Source organism: Protopterus annectens, chromosome 6.part0, assembly GCF_019279795.1.
Source record: "Protopterus annectens isolate FY-2018-M chromosome 6.part0, PAN1.0, whole genome shotgun sequence".
In the NCBI taxonomy this organism is placed as follows: Eukaryota; Metazoa; Chordata; order Ceratodontiformes; family Protopteridae; genus Protopterus; species Protopterus annectens.
This window is the reverse complement of record NC_056737.1, coordinates 192,339,509-192,352,758: the sequence shown is the minus strand read 5'-3', so window position 1 is coordinate 192,352,758 and position 13,250 is coordinate 192,339,509.

The following is a 13,250-nucleotide window of genomic DNA, read 5'->3' as shown; positions in this document are numbered from 1 at the left end:
ATACAGACATGTGGGCCATAAGACCATTACGGACCACTCCAGGTGTTAGTGTCCCCACGTACATGAAGGCCACTCACATGTACTGACCAGTACACTCTCAAAAGTCATCACAGATGTGTCAGGTGCAGATCACAGTAGTAAATGTCACATTCTAGTATGTAGCCCTCAGACATCACCATGTCCTTGGACCAGCAACACACATCCATAAATTAGTACAACACCATGTTACTCATGACCAGCAGACTACCCATGTACTGACAGGGTTCCATCATGTGTTATGCAATGCAATGATACCACTGTTCATAACCAGGTCGGCTGTACACATAACAGGGGCCCTGGGTCTTATACAGTTGTAACAGATAACTGTTGCTGTACACCAGAAAACACACTCATGTTTGGATATGACATACATGTAACTGCCGTGGATATGTACATGCCTCACACACACACAACACATATGTACATAGCATAGCTTTTGCTTTACTTCGTGCAGACAGATGGCTACAGCAATTACACGCATGCACATGGAAGGTAGGTCCATGGCTGTTGAATGCTAACAGTACATAAGGTAGCAATGTTGACTGAGTTAACATTCCCTCTGTACTGGTTACCCATGACAACTATCATATCATACAACAGTCCATGTGTCATGTATGTCATCATACATGTCCACCAATTGCAATGCATACAAACATGGCTACATGACAGGAATGTAGGACCTACACACATGTACATGTAGTGGTGTGCATTCAGCTATCATGCATGTGCAGTAGCTGATGTTTGCAGTTCATATTAATAGGTTCATAGGTTCATAGGTTAGTACTAAGCTAACTGCCCTTGCGAGCCATTTTAAGCTTAGCCAATTATCCTTTGTGAGACTCAAACCCTGCACCTTGTGTTTGTAAGGCAAACACCTTAACCATTAGGCCACCCTCCCAACCCCTGCCTGGTAGTGCCCGTGCAACCCCTGGCAGGCACAGGTCACGTGGTCATGGCCGGACACAGTGCCCTACAGATGTGTCTTAATACAACATGCAGTTGCAATGCAGCCCCATCATTGACACCTGTATATGGTGAAATACTGACAGTACAGTAAGATGTACATCAGGTATGGATGGATGTGTGTACATAAAGTGGTGAGCCACCTTTGCAGATGGATGTTTGCTGAAGACAGCTCACAGGTGTGTCACAAGCGGTCCTACCATAACATGTGCAAACAGTAAGCTATGTTTCTGTTAATTGAAGGTGAAGACATACAAACTACATAGTGGTCAGGGTGTCACTGACTGTAAATCACTTGACACCTGTAACACTTAAGTCCTCCCGTGTGCATATAGCAGCACAATTGCCGAAGGTAGCGTCGGTACACATTGTAATGCTGGCAATACTGCTGCATGTCTGTCAGATGTATCATAAGATAACAGGTGTTTGATTCACAGTACTGCCATGTGTGTTTGCTTGTGTGACCATATATGCCACGTATGGTGGGGAATTCATCCCAATTGTTACACACCCCTATACACTGTTGTAGAGATCTGTACATACTGCAGTGTAGAAAGCAAGACATAGGCAGGGGTGGTGTGTGTATCACACACATGTTAGCTACCTGTATGTGCATGACACTTGTGGATGCCACAGTGTGTGTGTGTATGTATGTATGGCTGTCTGGTGCATGGAGTGAGGATGTATGCTACCATAGAGAACAGATAGGACCCCTAACCCCTCAAGGTGATGCAATCTACTACCCTGTTGATGCCGTCGGTCTTAGGCATTACTGACTACCTGTACATGTTCATTCTCTGTGTCGCATCATGTGGGTGCACAGTACTGTAATGGTGATTACCACATAGGCAGGGGTCCTCACCTCAACATTATCAAGTGTGTGTTATAGTGTCGTTGACCCTGTGAGTGTGGGCGTGTTACTGTGTGTGTCTGTGCATGTCTGTGTGTGTTCTCATCCTGTAATGTGAAAGTGTATTACTGCTACACAGTGAGGCCTCATGCTATCAACTGGCCTCTACCCTTGACATCAGCTAGACTGCTGTGTAAACCCCCCACACCATGTAACTGTACCTGTGATGTCATCTGGTATGGATGTCACGTCTCTAGCCACTGTAGCCTAGTACACTGCTCACATGCTCCTGGATCAGTAGATGTGTAGACATCTTTGGAATGTCAGCCTTTCTAATAGTGAGGTTGAGGCTACGTATAGCATGCTGGTATTGCCATACATGCCTGTGAGTACTCCACATTTACACATGGGAAACTGCAAACACTGGTACTTAATGGCACATGCAATTAGATCTTAAGGAGGGAAGCAGGGCATCATTACCAACATGCTGTTACTGTTGCTACCAAGACACATACTGTGAACATAAAACAATGCATTCTAACTGCAAACACTGTTACGTAATGGCACATGCAATTAGACCTTAAGGAGGGAAGCAGGGCATCATTGCCAGCTTGCTGTTACTGTTGTTACCAAGACACATACTGTGAACATAAAACAATGCATTCTAACTGCAAACACTGTTACGTAATGGCACATGCAATTAGACCTTAAGGAGGGAAGCAGGGCATCATTACCAACATGCTGTTACTGTTGTTACCAAGACACATACTGTGAACATAAAACAATGCATTCTAAACCTGTACTACATGGTATGTCTGCTGCGTGTCAACAGTACACGACAATTGTAATATACACTTATCTCACTATTCTGTTCACCCTGTGCATCAGACCATATGAGCATGTCCCTGCACCAATGGTGTGGATGACAGGGATGCGGCACAGGCATCATCATATGCACAGTGTGATAATGTTTGCCAGGGGCTTAGGCTGCACCAGTGGATGACATCATGTGTGTGGGTTAGGGCCTGTGATCTAATTGGACATGTGTGGTTGTTATGCATGTGGGTGTTGCGGTGCCCTACAGATGTTTCTGGTGTGTGCGTGTATGTGTGCACACAGTTCTGCCATGTGTCCGGCCTACACAGGGATATTATTGACAGCTCCAGATTGTACAGACCAAGATTTACAGCTCACTGTGTCTGGCCATGACCACGTGACCTGTGCCTGCCAGGGGTTGCACGGGCACTACCAGGCAGAGGTGTAGATTGGGTCCTGTCCGATGACACATGTCCACTGGAACCGTGTCCCCACTGGGACCATCCAGGGCCACGTCCACATGGCCTGCTGTGTCCTGGTGTGGACAGCACAGCACCAGCTGCACTGCTGCTGCTACCGGCACTATGGGAGCAGGCATGTGTGGTAGCTCGTTCACATAGACCTGCACCAGGTGGTGTAGCTGGCCTACGTCCACGTGGCCTACGCCTCACTCCTACCAGATGTTCCAGCACAGACAGCTCACACTCGCAGATTGCCATGCCACGGTCAAGGATTCCAACCATGTCACCCAATCGCCTATCCAAAATGTCAGCAATCTGCTGTTGAACATTTGTCAATGCCTGGATGTTGTCATTTAAAGAATGGATAGCAGCCCTCTGAAGCCTCTGCCCTACTCTGTTCTGCCATTCAGCACATGCCTGTGCCACCATTACAGTCTGAAACATGCGTCTGGTGACAACAGCTGCTGCGCTCTGTTCTGCAGGTGCATGTCGGCCAGAGGTCCTCCTATGAGCAGCACTGGCCACATGCCTGTGTGGCACATCTGCAGTCATTTCACTGACACCAGGGTGTGAAGACACACCTTCCATAGCCACCACACGTTCCTGTTCCAAGCTAACACACGCTAACTGTCCTTCCTCTATGGCCACTGGTGATGGGGTATGTGTTGGCATGAGAGCTGTGTGTGGGGAAGAGGGGGATATAGGTGGGATGGCAACCAATGTCACAAATTCAACTCCTGCCAATCCTGCCTGTACCTCAAGCATATGTTCATCACTGCTAGAGTCTGTGGGGACACTAACATCAGATGGACCTCGGGAGGATAACGCACCTACATCACCTGTGAAGGCAAACAAAGACTTTACATTACAATAGAGACACACACAGACACACACACATGCACACACATGCACAGACACACAGACACACACACACATACACACACACACAGACACACAGACAGACACACAGACAGACACACACAGGCAGACAGACACAGACAGACACACACAGACAAACAGACACACACACACACATGCACACAGACAGACACACACACAGACACACAGACAGACACACACAGACACACACACACAGACACACACAGACACACACACACAGACACAGACACACGCAGACAGACACAGACACACACACACACACAGATACACACACACAGACACACACACAGACACACACAGACACACACAGACACACACAGACCATGCATGTGATTTGACAGAAGGCATGCAGCATGCATGTGATACAGCAGACGGCATGCAGCTCAGACATTAATAGTGGTAGTTAGCATACATCCCTGGGTTGCACACAACAGCAAGCATGTGTCATAGCAGAAGCCATGCATTTCACACAATCATGGTAGTAAGCATGCATCCCTGTGATACACCATGTGGACCAGCACAGGTTAACAGTACACATGGCTGATGTGAGGCATATGTCCTTGACATTAACATGTTGTATGACATGTAATCTGCTGACGTGTGCATTGACATGCATACATGTTTGACACAATGGTGTCCTGACACATGTTCAGTGGTGTAATGGTGTCACATTGCAGTGTTGTCTGTATGCCCTACAGATAGAATGCACTTTTAGCAGATGTGCATGACCATTGAAGGGTAGTATGAGGTGTCTATATTGCTATACAGTGTGAAGTACAGACACAGTGCCATTGCATGGAATCATGAGGCATCTCTATTGCTATACAGTGTGGAATACACACACAGTGCATAGCCATGACTGCGTGCATACACAATACATAAATACTGTGGATTGTGACCCATGTCGCTGAGGTGTATACACACTAAACCATGCTGTGTCATGTGTGACAGGTCACCGAAAGACATATGGATGATACCCCTGCACAACTGCTAACATTTCTTAGCTGCCTGGAAACCGTGTCCACACATGGCAGACTTGTCAATACACCATGTCCCACATGACATTTATGTACCACACACACGAGGTGCACAGCTGACAGTGATGTCCAACAGCAGCAAGGAAAATGTACGGTATCTGTGGCCTGATGTGGTGTCTGTATATGTATGTGGAAGCTGTACAGGTGACTACTGTCATGCTGTGACACAGTCATGATGTTTAACACATCTTATGTGGTCAAATTAAGTGCACAGGCTTTTAGGATGTCCAGTGTTCCACATCTACTATATAACCATTCAACAAAGGCTATAGTTGGACCATGTGTAGACAATGTGCAACAGGGTGTACACACATACACATCACATCTACTGTGTGTTGCTACATGTCTCTGGCAATCCTCCATGGCCATGTGTGAACATGTGTTGGCCAAATGTTTGTGATGGCCGTCTATCTCACATGTCTGTGTGTCCCATATGACATACACCCATAGATGTCAGATACTCCACTGTCCACAGGGTTATGCAAACAAAGGGTTGTATGTTTGGTATGTGGGGGTATGTTTTCTGGGATAGTGAGACAATGTTGCAGCCGGACCACTACATGTCTGGGAAATGTCAGATGGCACATCACAATGTGTGCACTTATTGCAGGGGCATATTCCACAATGGTGAATCCTGTGGGCTGCCCATATCCCAGCTCACTGTGTAGTACTGTTTGCATACCCCACATGTGTTGTTCTGATGTATAGTACATATTCCTACATTGAACAACACCTCCACCATTGTATGCACAGCTGTCCACACATCTAGCAATAACAGTTACTGTGGTTTCATGTCAGTGTTTCATTTAGTTTGTATATATTGCACATGGGTAGCCAGTGTGATTGATGAAAGATGCGACCTATATATCGTGACTAGACCATACATTATGTGTACATGTGTTAACTGGCCACATGGTGAATAGATCTGTGCATTAACATGCCTGATACTGATAACTGTCTCACCTGCAATGGCCTGCTGTCTCTGCAGCATGCCAGAGGTACCTGTGTAGGGGTGACACAGCAGTTTGATCATTATCCATGACTGTATGACAGCTACAGGGTGCACTGTGCATGTTAACACATTCGCCAGGACAATAGCATATACTATGGAGTATGCACATGTGTGCATACACAGGGTAGCATTCTATAGTATGCAGCATGTGTGTAAACATACCTTGCATATGATGTTACATTACATATTGTACAGTGACACATGCAACTAAATGGGATATAATAGTTATATGTGCAGTAGTGACTTACCAGGCAACTCCAGGCTCGGTGGTTGGGAGATACCCACCTCCATGATGGCAGCTAGAGTTTGTGGATGCTGTTCTGATGGGGTCCCCAGGCTGGCCAGTAGCTCCTCGGTAGGTGTGAGTGGGGGCTGGGTTGGTGGCCCACCACCTGTTCTACCTTGTTCCCTGGAGATTGCATTGGCACGCTGTTTCGCATGTCGGATCAGGTCCATGCAGTGTCTGCGCACCTGCTGGTAGGTGCTGTTATGGTCACCCACATCATTAACCCTCCTGCGAAGTTCCTGCCACAGGTCATCACACTGCTGGGCATGCTGTGGCACATGGCTGAACAATACCTCATAGTTATCCTGGAGGTAAGGTATGAGGGCATCATCCTTCAAGCAGCTATATGCTGGCAGTCTTGATCGAGACATTATCTGGAAGACATAATGATGGAGACAGGTCACAGTATCTCAGAGATGCACAGAGATACAGCTGCACATACATGTGTATTACATTTAGTACATATGAACAGTTGTCTTTGCAAATCATCATGACACTGACATGACTAACATGTTTGTGTCACACACATGTAACACCCGATGGGGATTGGATATTATCACCATATATGTGTGTCACCTCATTACATTGCTCATTCTCCATGTGAATGCTGTCTTGATGTGGGCATGTCTGTTTGCCTGTACTGGTGTTCTTACCTATCAGCACATGCCTGGATGTGTCCACATTAATGCTGTTGACCTTGATTCTGTGTATATGTCACATATCAACACATACACTGCCTTAACAGACATGAGCAGTGACAATGCAGACATGCGCACGGAAACCTTTACATGCATGTGTTTTGCCATATACATCTACATGACACTGTACAGCAGTTCAACATCCTGCCACATATCGCCTGTGTTGCACATGTGATACACATGGGACAATGGCTAGCCGGATGGTATTCACAGGGTTGGTTATCAACTATAGCATGTATGGCCAAGGTCATGTAGTAGTGTGTATGCCCTGGGCCATGTATGGGCATAGGATGTAAGGTTTTCTAGCTGTATCCGACAGACATGTTCCCACTGCCAGGTGAATCAGTGCCACATTACTGATCCAGACAGTTAATGATACATCTATCATGTGGTCATCGCACCATGTATGACAGAGATGACATGTGCAGCTTTGCTGGACAGGGTTGCATGGTATGGCAGGAGTATGTAACATGTATGGCACAGGGATCTGTCCATCATGTGGCGATCCTTGTACTTGGAAGGTGGCTGTCCATGACGTATGTCTTTCAGATCAGGATATGTACGTGTAGCATGTCCAACATCACAGTGTTGCACATGTCTTTATGCAGGGTAGGCAGCATGCTGCATAGTGAAGATGAGGATTGTGAAGGCTGGTGTCGCCCATCCAAGCATGGTCAATACCCCTTAAAGGTGATACGTGATCTGATATTGGTCACTTGAGTGCTGAGTATGGCTGCCCAATGATCTCCATGCTCATGGATTGCACCCTGTCATGACTTGGGTTGCCTCTTATGACTAGCTAATAGGCCTGGTGACGTCACTAGCTCAAGGAGGTAAACTGCACAGCACCATCCCTTACACACAGTGTGCATAATGTTGACTGCTGCCTAGGTGGTAGTTAATGGGTACAGGGTTATTAACCTAGCTTTGACAATGCAATAAGCAGCTGGCAGATTGTGCACATATATCACGCACCTCACCCACAAAGCCCATTCTGTATGTTGTCCACAACACTGAGTCAGCTATTGCTCCTAGGTCATGGCCATTCACATACTTACATATGCAGATGCCTCCCATTTGTCTGTGTGGTATGGGCTACAATGAGGGGGGAGTACAAAACATTAACCCTGTTTTACTGTAGCTGCCACTGGTGTGATATGCACATGTCACTCAGACACCTTTTGTAGTGTTGCTTCTGTCAACAGGCCACTGGTAGAACACTCCTGTGACATACGAAGGTACATCTAGTATACTGAGTGTAGGTGGAACACAGTATGGGTGATGATGTCCTATGACCTGTCACAGGTATGCTGTGCAGTGTGAAATAATCCGTACTGTCATCTACATCTGTACTGCTAACAACATCTACGTTGATTAAGGTTCATGGACTTTCAGACCATACTCAGCAGGGTAATAGTGCAGTGCCTTCCATTATGAGTGGCATCTCGACTTTGTGGGTTGTGATAACTGTTGGTGTGCTCCATTCAGTGTTTTCACAGACTGACATGAACCTATGTTTTACATGGAAGTGTATGTGTAGAGCAAACTGTTTTGCCATATGTGTATTATAAGACCAGGGATGTGGACAGGTCACATGCAGCCTGAGTGCACCTTGTACCATCATAGTTATGGTTACAGGGGCTCTGTAGTGTTCATGGATATGTGATTGTGTACCTGTTGGGGGGGGCAGTGAGTTTATGTTATCCAACACCCTATCTGTATTGCTTATTCATGCTCAGCACTTGTTCAGAACATGTAAGCACTTCATGAGCTACTAATTACTATAGCACTCAATCCTATTCATTTCCTACAGGTAAACACTGTTTGTCCTTACATTTCCAGCTTGCTTACAGTACAACAGCTGTTGTACACACTTACCTCACATATCTTGTGAGAAATGGTTGAATATACAGGCATGTCCAAGTGTCAATTACCAGTGTTATCGCCTGTCTATATGATGAATATGGGCAACATGAGGCAATATAGCAATTGTCTCATGTACACAGTCAATGCTCACCTCCTAACATATGACACTACAACCTGTGGGAGATGCACATATGTAGCCATGCTGGAGGTAATGCCCTCTCCAACCCAGACTGAACCTGACATTCATGTGGGGATGTTAAACATTTTCACCACACCCCACTCATCACATAGTCTCATTAGATCTCTACCACCACAGGCCACACATAGTAAGACTACAACATTTGAGGAGCCTCTCCGTACTACTCTGAGTAGGCAACAGAGGCAGCCCCCATCACCAAACGCAACACCAATTACTTATAGCCCACAGACTCATGTGTGCCCATCAACTACAGCCAATAGGGTGTTATAACATACCCAACACACTAGTCATAGGTGACTCTGTAGGCGGTCACACTGATGTCCCACTCAGCAGGCTACACAAGGTGATGGTCACTTTCATCTGGCTGTCGGGTAACAGGATCTGCAACATAACCTATGCACTCAGGTCACTCCTCAACAGGTACAATATGACTGTCATTCTCCGTGTTAGTGTGAATGCCCTGAGATGTAACTTCCTGGACTACATGTACAGGGACATGCAATAGCTCTCCGATCTTGTAGCCCAGGCAGGTATCGCCCAAGCCCTGAGAAGCATTCTGCATTCATCCAGACTGATACCACAGTACAACGACTGAATTAGTCACTTCAACAGTTGCCTATGCTTCTGGTGTCATTCCAAGGGTATCCAGTATCTGTCTGCTTTGAATTACATGGTCTACAAAACACGATGCTTTGGCACACATGACCTGCACCTGTCGACCCTGGAATTACGGATAACATCTAAAGCTCTTGCTGCTCCTATACTGCCTGTTTTAGACACATTTCAACTAACATATTCACCACCAGAACAGGAACAGGCAAGCAAAACCTGAGGGTAAGGTTACTCAATGCTTGACATCTTCATCTCAAACGCACTCAGCCGAGGCATTCCTTATAATGGACCACTTTGATATCTCTGCAGTGACTGGGACCTGCTTCTAGGCACCGGAGAGCACCCCTGCACAAACAGGCTATTACGCAGACCACGCCTTTCAGTCATGTAACGAGGACCGGAACACCCACGGTGGAGGTATGTCCATATTTCACAAGGATGTACACACCTCCAGGCTGGTTGCTTAGCACAATGCATCAGAGGTAATCCAAGTGCAACTAACTGTGGCCATAACTGCTATACAAACTGTAGATGGCTATGGATTCCACACCATACCCCACGGTTAACGGCCCTCATTTCTTGGTGTACTGGAAAGTAGGGTTCAAACAGGAACTACTGATGTGAGACTGACACTACCCCACACTTAACTGGGATACCTACTCATGTACCGACACATTAGGCCAACGATTTCTGGGATTCATAACCTCCAATCGGCTGGATCAACCTATCCACACCACCACCAAGGCCAACAATATCCTAGACCTGGACAATACCAACATGTGTGACTGGTGTTCCACACCTGGGGTTATCCCCTCATTGGTCAGTTCCAAACGTATGTTAATCACCCTTGTTATCCACATCCCGGCACCACACCCTTCATGGAAAACACAGTACAATATTTCTACAAAGCCAACTTCAGGCTTCTTATGACAGCAGTAGTAAATGTCATGACACCCGTGCAGATGGACAATATAGTTACAAATGCTGAAACATACACAACTGCACTTCATTAGCAATTACACGACTGCATGGATCATGCTATCCCAAATAGATCCATGACAGTACCCACCAGATAACAGACACCACTCTGGGGGTCCACTGCCGTGGACATAATGTACAACAGAAGGAGGAGACTGTTGCAAAGTACAGTACAATCCCATGGGTGGGGTAGCTCCCCTGGTCAGCCTCAGTAGGAATCTGAGATCCCTTATCACATCCTCCAAAGCTAGCTACGTAAACATTACTGCGACACATTCCAAGGACTACCACAAAGCATTATGGAGGTATGTCACTACTCTCGATGGCAATACCCACATCTGCTCTGACATACAACGGTTAGGCAGGAACATTACAGAACTGACTGATATTGGCAACATCCTGGCAGATAGGTTCAATGTTAACTTTACACCCCTCTCACACCCTAAACGGCCCAAATCTATACAGCAACAATGCAGAGTCCCTGCGGTCACAACTATGCAGTTCAAACCTGCACTCTATAAAGCCTAGAACACAGACTCCATGTGACTGTCCAACATCCCATGCTGCGATTTACACAAACCTCAGAACGACATGGCTCCCCACTTGGGCACCAAATTCACTAATAGCCTTGTATCAGGCATTGTGGCCCTTGAATGGCGCACAGCAACAGTTATCACACTCCACAAAGGTGGCACCACAATGGACCAGAGGAACTATTGCCCTATACGCCTGACTAAACTGTTCTGCAAGGCTATGGAGCACATCATCATGGAAGTCATTCACAGAGACATTGGTGGCCTCCAAACCTTTGATACCACCCAGGTTGGATTTGTTAGGGCCAGACCACGGCTCTTACACCTGGTGAAGTCCTTTGAGACAGTTACCAAGGTAGTAGATGAAGGTAAGGGGGTCCACACAGCCTGCCTTGTCCTCTCATTGGCTTTCAACACCATTCCCCATTCTGGTATTGTCAACAAACACATCCACCTGCACATCGACCCCTACATCTCGAGATGTTATGCAAAGTGGCTCATGGACAGGACCCACACAGTGAGGGTAGCATACCACAGTTCCTACTGTAAATCAGTTACAATTGGTGTACCCCAGTCCTCGGTCATAGGGCCCCTCATGTTTGGTATATGCTTCCCTGAGGTACAGGCTAGCACAGAAGGACTTTCCCTGAATAGGTTTCTAGATGACTGAAAACTAGGAGTCATGATTGATTCACCAGCTGATACAGACACCCTCCATAAAGGTGTCACTGTGACGAATACCTGGTGTCAATAACATGGCCTCAAGCTGCATGCCACAAGGTGCATAGACATCCCCTTTGGATTACACCAATCACCCACTGACTATCACATAGGTGGTAGTCCCCTACATACATAAGACATTATAAGGGATCTTAGTACACACGTAGATAGCACCCACTCCTTTGATAACCATATTGCCAAGGTGGCGTGGATATCCTTCTACGTGGCCACCCTAACCTGTAATGGGTTTGTAGCCGGAACAAAGGCAGCCATTGTACCTCTATACTCCTGACTTATGAAACACATTCAAGGGTACAACACCCCATTTGGGGTGTACCTTACGGAACAGCAACAGCTTTAAATATCACAATATTAATACACCAAGAGGATTACTGACCTCCGAAGGATGACATATGCAGCACAACTACAGAAACCCCAACTGTACTCATTTGCATACTGCATACTCAGAGGTGACCTCTGCTGAACATACAAGGCCCATGTCCACAACAATATTGATGGATATGCTCCACATAAGCAACATAAGCAAAAACCACTGAGAGCAACATGCTCTGGGATATGTACCCAAACGCAACGATGAGTAGGACGTGCTGGAGGGATACATTCCTGAGCCGGACACTCACCATGCTTTGGAACATGATTCCTATGTACATCAGGCAGGGACCCTCACTAGCACTCTTTATGAGATACCTCGATGGGTGGATGGGAGACAGACATGTACACCAGGGATCACTGCAGTGGCTGTACTGTACACAGGTGCAGGAAACAAATGGCTCTGCTGTTCACAGGCACAGGACGCTGACCTAGGGAGGTGCCGCCAGTGAAAACACTGTAGTTGGGCTCACAAATGGACTTGGCCAGACAGCATAGTACCTAACTATGAACCTATGAAGCTATTACATGTCATTTGTGCATGGATAATTGAGTAGCTCTTCCATTTCAATTAGCTATCATGCTGTTACACTGTCTGGTGACTACAAGCCATATGTATCTTGTTATTGTGTATTGTACATGCCAATAAACATACCTTATGTTTGCATAATATAACAGTAATGCTATGTAAAATATTTGACATATCTACCTACAATACTGTACATTTCACATTTTTGCAACAATATCCCATAATGCAAAGCATAATTGCACAGCAGAACCACCTTAGGCATGTTATTCACATTATACGCCCATACATATGCCTACTGTTACAGTATATCAACATATACTATCCCCTGTTATGGCACGCACATGTTGGACAAACCCTACCA